Source organism: Limanda limanda, chromosome 9, assembly GCF_963576545.1.
Source record: "Limanda limanda chromosome 9, fLimLim1.1, whole genome shotgun sequence".
Taxonomy (NCBI): domain Eukaryota; kingdom Metazoa; phylum Chordata; class Actinopteri; order Pleuronectiformes; family Pleuronectidae; genus Limanda; species Limanda limanda.
Window position 1 is genome coordinate 571064 of NC_083644.1, and position 12947 is coordinate 584010.

A 12947-nucleotide genomic window follows, 5' to 3' on the forward strand; every position below is an offset into this window, starting at 1 on the left:
CACATAGACGCACACACAGACACAGACACACACACGGGAAACACAGAGGGCATGAAATTACAGTTACATCAGCCGGAACGAAACACAGGAGGCAACCTTACTGATAACACATGTGTGTGTCTGTGTGTGTGTGTTTGTGTCGTGGATGTTGATTGGTCGTTAACAGCAGCCGATGGCTCTGAAGCGGGTCAGTGCCCCCCTGTGGCAGAGTGGAGAGTAACGTCTTGGCCCGAGGATTTAACGATGATCGTGACAGTAGCTCGCCGACCGTCAGGCAGGAAGTTAGAAACTCCAGGTTGTGATTGGATAAGAGTAAACGATGAGTCATCAAACAGGAACGCTGCCCTCTTGTGGTGATAACGTTATTTAGAGTCCTGATCGTGGAGATGAGATCTGATATTTAGTTTGATCCGTGTCCCGCTTGCTAACATGGAGGAGGCAGCGTTACAGAGCAGTGCTGCAGCCGGCCACCAGAGGGCGAACCAGCTGATTGAGTTATAAACACAAAATCAACGTGAAACTATGACGGAGTTTCTTCAATATGAACCCATAATAATAAGATGGTCAAAGGTCAAAGGTCACTGTGATCAAATGTGTTCTGTCATCACTCAAGAAGTTGTTTGTTAGAAAGAGTGTGAATCAGACTGTGCGCCCCCTTCAGGACAATCAGTGTAACTGTGGAAACACAAACAGGTTTCCACAAAGTTTGACAAACATTTTATCTTCAACAGTGTGACAATGTGTTTATGTGATGGAGAAACTGCAACACACACACACACAGACACACAGAGACAGACACACACACACACACGGGGGGGGGGGGGAGCCTGTAAATCACAGTAACTATCAGTGGGGACGAACAGGAGGGAGCAGGAGAAATGAGGTGAAGAGAGGAGTGAAAGAGAGGTGAGAGGAGATATAAGAGAGGAGGAGGAAGGGGAGGGGGAGGAAGAGGAGGAAGAGGAAGAGAAGGAGGAGGAGGAAGATGAGGAGGAGGAGGAGGAAGATGAGGAGGAGGAGGAGGGGGAGGATAAGTTTCCTCCTCAGGGGAGACGTCGACCTGTCAGAGTAAATGTCTCGTCAGCAGGGAGATAAAATCATATTTAAAGATCAGACGCTTTAAATCTCGACCGTGTTTGAAGAACCTTGAAGGAGACGTAGGAGTAGGAGGAAGAGGAGGAGGAGGAAGAGGAGGAAGAGGAGGAGGAGGAGGAAGAGGAGGAAGAGGAGGAATAGGAGGAAGAGGAGGAAGAGGAGGAGGAAGAGGAGGAAGAGAAGGGAGAGGAGGAGGAAGAGGAGGAGGAAGAGGAGGAAGAGAAGGGAGAGGATGAAGAGGAGGTTGAGGAAGAGGAGGAAGAGAAGGAAAGGAGAAAGAGGAAGAGAAGGAAGAGGAAGTGGAGGAAGAGGAGGAAGAGGAAGAGAAGGAAAGGAGGAAGAGTAAGAGAAGGAAGAGGAAGAGGAGGAAGAGGAGGTTGAGCAGGAAGAGGAAGAGAAGGAAGAGGAGGAAGGGAAAGAAGAGGAGATTCAGGATGAGGAGGAAGAGAAGGAAAGGAGGAAGAGTAAGAGAAGGAAGAGGAAGTGGAGGAAGAGGAGGGATAAATATCTTCATCAGTAAACTCCTCCTGACATATTCTGGGCTCAACAAGCTGTAATCAGATTACTCTAAACTTCTACTCGAGTAGATGCAAAGTTACTTTACTGAAGCTGAAGTTCCACATATTTAAAGTAACTAATAACATGACAGCTCACTTAAGTGAAGCCAAACCATCTGGAGCGCCCCCTGGTGGCTGGCTGCAGTACAGGTCATGGAGCTCCTCCTCCATGTTAGCAGACGGGACACGGACCAAACTAAAATATCAAAGTAGACGTTGAATAAATGTTTGTAAAGATGTTTCTGATCAGTTTGGTTTGAATCAGTTATTTGATGATATGAAACAGAGACGTCCTGATTGACAGCTGAGACTGACTCCTGATTGGTGGAGAGCGTGTGTGTGTGTGTGTGGGGGGGGGGTTACAAGACGGCAGTGTTCTAAAATATTTTGGTTTCATTGATTTGAACCTTGTTGTGGTTCATTTATTCTGCTTTGTTTTTTGGCAACTTTTCAAAACTGTTTTCAAACACCTCACGCGTGCACACACACACACTCACACACACATACACACACACACACACACACACACTCACACACACACAATCACACACACTCCTGCTGGAAGCCTGCTCCCATTGGCTGAGCCCGGCTGGTGGGTGCGGTATCGATCAGAAACACCAGCAGCAATTATACAACTTCATACTGAGCCTGGAGCTCATCACTATTCACTGTGGAGAACACACACACACACACACACACACACACACACACACACACACACACACACACACACACACACACACACACACACACACACACACACACACTCACACACACACACTCCCTGGTCGATGCTCATTTGTGTGTGGACGTGTGTGGCGCCTTAATCCTCTACTTTAATTCTTTAATTGCTCTTATTCTGGCGGAGGTGTCTGTGAGGGGGCGTGTCTGTGGTGGGGGCGTGTCCCTGGCCCTTCGTTAGGCCGCTGTCACCGTGGTAACCGCGGCTCGGTGTGAATGGATGAAGAAGCAGCCGAGACCAAGAAAAACTTTCATTCATTAATCCAGAGAAAAGTCGTGAACTGAAACTTTTTTTTTTACCTTAATAGCGTGATATTCGTTTATTTGTATTTGATTAATATTGTGAAATAAGACATAGATCAAGTGTTCGCTGATGCTACAGAGCTAACGTTAGCATTACGTTAGCATTACCAGGAACGTTCAGCTCACAGACTAAATACAGATGGACGACATGATGTCTCCCAAACTGAAGCCAAATCATCTGGAGCGCCCCCTGGTGGCTGACCGCAGTAGAGGTCATAAACCTGCCTCCTCCATGTTAACAGATCGGACAAAACTATCAAATCTTCTTTAAAATGTTAAACATTGGTATGTTTCACATTAACGTTTTTATACATGAATGTAAAAAATACATTTATGTTATTGTGTGTGTGTGTGTGTCCAGGTAACTGTGTGTGTGTGTGTGTGTCTCACAGGAAACACAAAGTTAAACATGTTGAATGAAAGTCCTTCAGATTAAAAGCATGGATGAGTTTGTTTCTGGTCGTTTTCTGATGTTCTCCCTCGAACATGAGACTAAAACTGATTCTATTATCGTACTTTTACCAGAGAATGAAGATGATTTGTGGAAATTAAGTAAATTAGAAATGTTTTACATTGTTTTCAAACAGATGATTCCCTCATTTCATTACTATCAATGATTATTAATATTACGATTATGTTTATCTGCTGCTAAGACTGAGACAGGGTGTGGCCTTCTGTGTGTGTGTGCGTGAGTGTGTGTGTGTGTGTGTGTGTGTGTGAGTGTGAGTGTGAGTGTGAGTGTGAGTGTGAGTGTGTGTGTGTGTGTGTGTGTGTGTGTGTGTGTGTGTGTGTGTGTGTGTTGTAGAAAGGCGATGCCTGCAGTCGGCGGCCGGCTGAATTATTCACGCTGCTCTGCGGTCGTCTCCCTCCCTGAAACCTGAGAGGAGAGAGAGAGAGAGACGACTCCCCCAGAACCAGGGAGAGAATCTGAGCCCAGACGACAACACACTGAGGGGGGGGGGGGGGGCAGTCCCGTCCTCAGTGTGTTGTCGTCTTCATCGTGGACGATGTGTCAACATCTTACCATCATGACTCTGATCACTTCAATAAAACTTTATACAGAAAGGTTCTGTCAGGAGGAGGATTCCAGAAAATACTGTCTGGAGTTCTCAGTCAGAACCTCCAGAACATATCAGGAACATGTGAGGAACATGTGAGGAACACGTCAGTAACATGTGAGGAACATGTGAGGAACATATCAGGAACATGTGAGGAACATGTGAGGAACATGTGAGGAACACGTCAGGACTTCAGCTCAGGTCCTGACATCAAACTGGATCCATCGTTCAGACATCGTGAACATTTTCATGATCACTTAATTGTGTTGATGTTTTTTCGACAACTTTGACCACTAGAGACCCAGTGTCAGTCTGTTCAATACACACACACACACAGACACACACACACACACACAAACTGCTGAACTCAGCACACCTGGATTAGAGTGAGAGCATTTCCGTCACAACACAGATTGAACAGATAGATACAGAGGTCTCACTCTGCCCTGGATTTCAGAGCACAGGACAGTTTGTATCAGGACGTCCACTGACTGCAAACATGAAATATATAATATATATTGTATAATATACATATACATTTCTCAGGGAACCTGCTTCCTCTCCACTGATTTCAAAAGCCCAACCTAAGTTTGTATGAATCGTTAGAGGAAACATTCTGTTCATGTTCAGGTTGATAATGAAAACCTCTCTGTCCTCAGACGTCGCTGCAGCTCCTCTCTTCAGCCTCTGTCTCCAACTCCTGCTTCTTGCTCCTGGCTCCTTAAGACCCTCCCCCTGTTGAGCCCAGTGTGTTGTGATTGGTCGGTGTGTTCCGCTCTGGATTTGTTAAGTTCAGCGTCAGTAACAGACGGAAACTTCTGTGTAGCTGCGAGACGAGCAGGACAACTGACGAGTCAGTGCTTCCTGTGCAGCACCAACAGACACACACACACACACACACACACACACACACACACACACACACAGTAAACACCCACTTGAGAACACAATAACACAGAGACGGACATTAGAGCATTAGCGTCTTTATTTTTTGTCGTCGTTGCATAGGAAACGCACATCTTGCTTCCAGTAACTTGAGTCTGCGTGAACATGGAGTCACTAATGGTCAGGGGGTGGGGGGGTGGGGGGGGTCACCAGTTAACAGAAACAACAGTTGGAGGAAAGAAGGTAGAAACAGAAGCAGTGAGTCGGAGGACGGACTCACAACCTCAGGACGATGGACACAACTAATGAAACGAGTTCACACTGAACACACGGGTCCGGGACCCGAGTGGCAACGGCGGCGGCAGAAAGCGCCGCCCTGTTCCATAAAAGAGTTGTAGAGGCACAAGGTTTAAGTCAGTTGTGTGTGAGGGTCGATGGGCGGGGGGGCGATGAGGAACTGAACTGATGGCGTCAGGACCCGGCTATCGCCTGGTTCCACTGGGGCAGTGGGGGGGGGGTGGGGTGACATGACATGAGGACGTGATGTGGGACTCAGACCGCTCCGGGTCGCGCCCCCCCCGCTGCCGCTCGGGACACAGATAAAGCTCCTCCTCCTTCTGGATTGTCGTGGGACGGCTCAGCGGCGCCTCCGGAGGAGCGGGGGGGAAAGGCAACAGGAAACGCTGATTCATTTGATTGATTATTTTTATTGTTGATTGGCTCAACTTGACCTCAGAAGATTCTTTCCACTGAAGGTCGAGTCGATGTTCAAACTCTCGTGTTCTTTAGTTTTTAATTTAAGTTATTTTCCATCAACTCGTATTTATTTAATTCCTAATTACCATGAGTTTAAAAAACAACAAAACTTGATTTGTTTGACGCCTCAACGCTGACGTTCTGAAAACTACAAGGATCCGTCCTGGAGTCCAGAACCCGAGAGAACCACGAGTCACTCTTCTGTTTTACAGCGTAGAAATGAAGTCGCCCTCTGGTGGTCAAACTGTGACACTGACATCTGCTGCTTCTTAAAGTTTTACATCCATGTTAATATCAATAAATTATCAATTCATGGGTGATAAGTAAAAACTGGAGAGATGAAGTGTTTCAATAAGTTCTCATAATCTGGACCTCAGATAGCAGTTCTGGAATCAGAAGGATTCAGAACGAGAAACTATGAGAAGAAGAAACTTCGTCCTTTAAAAGAAAATAAACTTCTCATCAACAAAGTTTCTTCAGATTCTCGAGTCAAAGAATCAGTTTCGTTTCAAAGAGCCGATCGACAGAGGAGAGTCCGGAGCCCATCGACCCCCCCGGCCTGGGACCGGGGGGGGGGGGGTGTCTCCCAGGTGCTGGAGACCTCCGTCTCTTTTCTCTTCCTCGTTTGAAGTGCTGCCGGGGGGGGGGTGGGGGGGCTGGGGGGGCGGCTCGATGAGGAGCTGGATAGTGCTGAGCTGCAGAAAAAAGGCCGGAGCCATTGATTCAGTCTCCTGCAGGAAACTGCCTGGGGGCGGGGGGGCGGGGGGGGGAGGAGGAGGAGGAATCACTCAGAGCAGCGATCTGCTGGTCAATGGACCGGGGGGGCGGGGGGGCAGGGGGGAGGAGGGAGGGAGGCCAGAGCAGCCGAGTGTTTGCTCGATGGTTAAAGTTTCTCTGTCGGAATCGAACCCAGCGGTCGTCATGGCGACACACCCGTCTGACCAGTGACACGCGTCCCAGGTGAGGAAGATGAGGGATGAAGGTGAAGGATGAAGGACATTTCCAGGGAAAGAAAAAGAAACCAAAACAGAAGAATCTGGTCTTTGTAGTTTTTTCTCACTTGTTGTCGTGGTAACAGTTACTAGGCGATTATGGGAGCATGCAGTTATATTATGATTATTGTACATTAGCTATAATCAGAGGAGCCTGACAGACAGCGAAGGCTACTGGTGTTCAGAAAGTTACAAACAGTTATTCAGTTTCCAGAAGAGCATCAGAATACAGGTTTCACAGGCACTACATTTGATCGGTTTCAATATATCGTGTAATATGCTGGTTTTTTATTTTTCATTTCTTTTTCAGGTTTTTCGTGTCAGTCGCTCGGTCGGGATCTGGAGACGAAGGATCGACCGTGAAGAAGGCAGAGGCTGGGATTGTTCACAAAGTAGATCCCAGAGTGCACGTGGGCGGGTGCACGGGTCTGTTTAGAGTCAGTGCATAGTTCTCATGCAGATTCCACTGCTGCGCTGTGATTGGCCGTCGGGAAGCATGAGCGTGAGTTCACATCGTCACAGGCTAGCACCGCGGGATGGCGTCGCAGTCGGATTATTAAACATCTTCACGTGTGATTGGTTACAGCCGGAGAGAAGCTTCAGTGTCACCTGCCTCTTCGGCCAATCACAGCTCTCTCCAGTGAGGCCGTTTGTACTCGTTTCCCTGACACGCCTCTGACACGCCCCCGACACGCCTCCGACACGCCCACGACTTCCTTCTGCTCTCGACTCGGAAACGATGAGAGAAACGATTTAACTTCACGTCAGTTTAGAGCGAATCAGGTGTCACTGAAGCTCTCTCTCTCTCTTTCTCTCTCTCTCTCTTTCTCTCTCTCTCTTTCTCTCTCTCTCTCTCTCTCTCTCTCTCTCTCTCTTTGCACGATTGTCGTACAGTCGTCGCCTCAGCGTCGCTATGATTCACATACTCGGGTCTGGAAGGTGATGAGATATTAAAAGTACCCTGGTCTAACCCTGAAGAGTTCTGCCCCTCGTCACGCCGCTCTCACTCGATTGCTTCCTCCTGAACTCGACTCGCACAGCGAGGTCCGAAGGATCTGGAGCTCAGGTGGGGGGGGTGGGGGGGGGATGATTTCTGCCCAGGAGAATTTGGACGAAGGTGAGGACGACGAAAGCATCAACGTAAAGAACGTAGCCTTCATTCAACCCTGTTTCCTGATGGAGCGGCAGAGTTTGTCAGAGGGGGGGGGGGGGGGGTTTAGTCTCTCGCTCGAGTTCTCAGATCAGTTTTTGGTGGAGAAGCTTCAGGAGGAATCAGGAAACGTCTGCTGGTGTGTGGTCATGTGGTGATTGTAGCTTGAGCTCTTTCTCTCTCCGCTTTGACTCGAGTGTTTGGAGGAGGATGAGAACAAGCCACGCCTCCTCCACCGGCATCGAACCCCCGGGACTCAGCTTCCCTCTCAGGACTCAGCTTCTGTGGGATCGGAGTTTCTGCTCATTTCTCATCTTTGATTCATTAGTTTAGTTTTAAACTTCTATATTTACAATGTTCTCAGTCTTCAAACCACAGAAACAACCGGCGGCTGAAAAGGAAACTTCGGACTCAGACACATTTTCCAAATATGAGCTTCTGCATCACTCGGCTCCTGAAGTCGTAATAAACATTGTTCTTTGAAACTTCTCTGCACAAGTTCTTCTGTTTTCACACGATTCTTTTGTTTCCCTGAATCCACAAAATATGAACTCGTCTAATTTAAGTGGATAAAAAACCTTTCAGGACGTCAGCTCCATAAAAACTTCAGATGGATTTAAAACAAAGATCTTTGAGTTAGTGAAGATGGTCCACGCTGATGTGGACAAAGTCTCTAAAAGAGTTTTACAAAAACCTTCCAAAGTGCAGAATTTTAAAATCTGTGTGTTCATGTTAGAATGAATCACATCAGTTTACTTCACACGTGTCAGACAACAACAACAACAACAACGGCGTCCACCTGTTTCACTACGTTAGCTCGGGCTAGTTTCCAGTTAGCAGCTACATTTAGCATCACTGCTCCACGTTACTGACACGTGAAATAAATGATCTACTTTTGTTTTGAAGAGACTCACATCGTAGAATATTCTTAGATGTTCTTCTCTGGGTTTGACTCTATCGCCACCTACTGGCCCGGCAAGATGCTAAACAGGCTATCCACCATTTTTCGGTTGATTTGTACAGATTTCAAGTATAATGTTTAATTGATTGTTTTTAATTTCTCAACCAATCAGCTCCTGATGATCTTTGTGAGACGTGTTTATTTATCAGAAGTGTTTCAGTTCATCGGCTTCGTTCACAGTCAGAAGTTCGTCCTCGACCTCGGAAACAGAAACAGTCTGAAACCGATAACCGGCTGAAGTTGAGATTATTTTTGGTAAAGTCTGTTAAAGAGTGAACTTTGAAACTGAAGCTGTGAATCAACACGGAGGAGAAATCGTAGTGAAACTCCGAGTCACGATGAAATGAAACTAAGACCTGAGGACGTGCTCATGGCTTAAGGTTCACGCCGCAGCTGAGCTGCAGCGTTTGCATTGATCGTTGAGGTCGTGAGTTTTTCACAGTAAAGCGACGAAGACGAGTGAAACCGGACGCGAGCGTCAGAAATGAGCAGAAACTCGAGCGAGAACGTTCGTCCATCCGTGGCCTCGGCTGGTTCCTGCTCCATGCATGTGATGCAGTGATGAGCAGCAGTGAAGTGTGGATGGACCTCGGGGGGGCGGGTGAGGAGGAGGTGATCTCGTGGGCTCGTGAAGAAAGAAACAGATGGAAAAGAAAAAGAATCATGTTGCATAATCAAGCTGTTTATTTTCCTGCATGGAATGGTGAACACAAAAAAAGATGCCTAGATGCATTTATAGTACGGGCATCGTTGGGCTGGCTATGTCATCGTCTCCGGCCTAAAACTAAATCTTTAAAATGCATAAAAAACACTCGCTTCTCGCTTCACCAGTTTCCTCAGAATGACCAAGATTCAGCTTCATCAGCACCGATCAACAATAACCTTCAAACATATAGAGCATACTGTAACATCCATTTACAATGGTCTCATCACCACAGCGCCCGTACTTTTCAAGTACAGGAATATGCTTCACCATCAAGAGGAAATGTCCTTAAATACATACAAAAAGGAAAGCACATGAAGAAAAATCAAGAAAATAAGGAAACAGGAAAGTTTTCAACTTAAATCCAGTTTCCAGAAAACAAACCAAACCAGTTCTAGTAATGTGGCCTCGATACAAACAATCAGAAAATTCACAACACTAGTTTTTCCTCATTTAATCAATGTTACAAAAGTCCTGCATTATAAAATAGGGCAGCTTTAAAATCAGTGTAATTAATAAAACTATACAACATAGAAACAGGTCTCTCAGGCCGAGTGGCCGTGCCGCTCTGCCCCCCCGTCCGTTAAGAGCTAGCTCTTCCTGCGTCTCTCCGCTGCTGTACCAGAACTAAGTTACACACACAACACAAGAACAAAACAACACACTGCCCAAACTATTGCTTTTATATTCTTTTTCGTTTTTTCTTTCTTTAAAAAGGGTGCAATTTTGTCGTTATCTTACACAAACAGCCCGAAGTCGCTGATTAGATGCTAGGCTGTTTCACAAGGTTTTTGTGACACTTTGAAAAAATGTCCGTGCAATTTTTTTTATTCCCTTCGCTCTTTTTAAGCCCTGGAAGCTGTATTTTTAAAATCACATACTTTTTCACTATATTCATTTCATATTTAGTGCAGATAATTAAGGAAGTAATGCCCAACTCGTGGCTAAAGGGTCGAGAACAGAGACAAAACAAACACACTAAGAGGAAACACACAACCCACACAAGTGGAACCACTTCCCCATCACAACAAGTGACTCGTGTGTTTCAGGCTCGTGAGCAGAGAATCAAATAAAAACCTTTCGGAAAGAGATTCGAATGTGGTGTTGTGGCGGCCTGGTAGATTATCATAAACAGGAAGGAAGGAAGGAAAGAAGGAGAGAAGGAGAGAAGGAGAGAAAGAAGGGAGGAAGGGAGGAACCATCCCCGAGCAGCAGCGCCTCAGCTTGGCTGGAGCGTTGCTGCCGAGCTGGTTTCAGTTTTAGGGACCGACGCCGGTCACATGCTTCTAACTGAGGGTGAAATATAGAGAAAGAAAAACCAGATAAATAAACAGAATCAGACAAATTCGTCTCAGTGAGTTCAAGCAGGTTTTTGCATATTTTACGTCCCCGTGAGACGTGGGAACAAAAGAAGAAGAAGGAACAAACTCATGAAAAGAGGAAGATTCAAGAAGAAAAGGTTCAGCTGTTCATAGGTCAGACGTGAGAGTCATCTTCTCCTCCTCCACAGGGAGGACAGGATGAAGAGGAGGGAGGAGGTGTGAGGAGGAAGGGATGAAGAGGAGGGAGGAGGTGTGAGGAGGAAGGGATGAAGAGGATGAAGAGGAGGGAGGAGGATGAACTGATCTGAGCTTCTGCTCCATCGACGTCATGAAACTCAGTGAACGAGCAGGAAGTGATCAAACTGGTTATTTAAGTGTTTCCTGTTGTTAACTCAGGAGTAAACAGCTGCTAGCTAACTGCTAACTGGTTTAGCTGCTAGCTAACTGCTAACTGGTTTAGCTGCTAGCTAACTGCTAACTGGTTTAGCTGATAGCTAACTGCTAACTGGTTTAGCTGCTAGCTAACTGCTAACTGGTTTAGCTGCTAGCTAACTGCTAACTGGTTTAGCTGCTAGCTAACTGCTAACTGGTGTAGCTGCTAGCTAACTGCTAACTGGTTTAGCTGATAGCTAACTTATCAAAGATCCTATAATAAACAGAGCTATGATTTATATCACAGCTGACACATGGAGGAGGATCAGTTTGATTCTGATGAAAGAGGAGGATGTGGAAGTGAAGAGCAGAAACGGGAGAAGAAGGAGAAACGAATGGAGAGAAGCTGAGGAGCAAAGAGAGCTGGTTGTTTGTGAAGAGCGATAGAAAACAGCGCCCGGGCCTCAGGGACGCCCCCTGCTGGCCGCTGCCTGATAGCGGGTTTATAACATCGGGTCTTTTCTTTATCGCACTAACTACGTCATCTATGGAAAATGTGTCACTAACACTAAAACATGCAGATTTTTTTTGTTCTTTTTTGTAACTTTTTCACTTAAATTCACTTTTGTCGACGCAGGTCGTTGGTGTGTGTGTGCATGTGTGTGTATATATATATATTTTATATATAGTATAGGAAAGGAAAAAGAAAACTGAAGTTAATAAAATGCGAAGTTGCATGTGAAGCGCTCGGACGAAAACTTCCAGAGAGTGACCCTCTGCTGCGTCTAGGCCACGCCCCCTGATTACACACTCGTGGGCCACTGGCTAACTGCAGGAATTAGTGCTTTTGATTGGACAGGAGCTCTAGGAGGCCCCGCCCATCACAGGCGTCGCCAGTCATCAGGCGACGCCCATTAAAGATTATCTCGCCGACAGAAACGGGAGAAAATGTGATTCCTTTGAAATTCACTCGGCTCAGGAGAAATTCAAATTCTTTTTTTTGAAGAAAACTATTTAATCGCTCAGCGTTTTTTTTTCTTTTCTTAAACAAAATGAAAAGTTTAGTGGAAAATGATTGTTTCCGATCTTCAAAGGGAATCGTGTTCTACGAGCTAACAAGCTAACGAGCTAACGAGTTCCACGAGAACAAACCACAAGTAACCAAAGTCAAAGTGAAAACAGCTGATTTCTGTGATGTCATCGCTGCGTCGTCGTCTTTTGTTTTTCACCCCAGCGTTTAGAGTCCCAGAGGGGGGGGGGACTAGGAAGAAAAATATATATTTATATATATTTTCCAACAACTGTTTTCAACGATCTATCTTACAAAGATATTTAACTTTCCAGCAGCGAGCCGACAAAGATTGCACTTTCCTCAAGATCCAGATCCCACTGGTCTCTGTCCTGCCTGCCTGCGCCACCAGGGGGCCACCCTGAACATGGGGGGGGGGGGGGAGGAGGAGGAGGGGTGGGGGGAGGAGGAGGAGGAGGGGGGGGGGGGACCAGCTGAAATGAGAGATAAATCAATGAGCCATGAAGCCAAAGTCTCCAGATGAACGAGCGTCTGGTCGCAACACGTCAACAAATCCACGTTTAAACCCCCCCATCACCCCCCCCTCCACCCCCCCATTATGTTATGACTGGGAAAAGGGGCGGGGCCTCTGTTGGCGCCCGCACCCCCCCCCCCGTCAGGTCGGGCCTTTCCATTAAGCACCGGTCCGTGTCCTTGGAAAAGATCCTGGTCGACCCCCCCCCCCGACCTACCACCACCCGGGGGGGGGGGGTCAGGTGGGGGGCGGAGTCCATGCCAGGAGGCGTGGCAGGGCTCAGGTGAGGGTGGGGGGGGGCGTCGTCCCCCAGTAGAGGAGCTGGGATTCAGTCTGTGGGGGGGGCGGGGGGGGGGGCTGGCACTATATATGGACATCGACATTTACACCAGGGCGGGGGGGTGGGGGGTGCGTTTGATCCGCTGTAGCCATGCAGAGTCTCTATACGGCACTGGTGGGGGCGGAGTCAGGTGCAGAGGAGGGGGCGGGGCCAGGTGGGTCTCTCTGT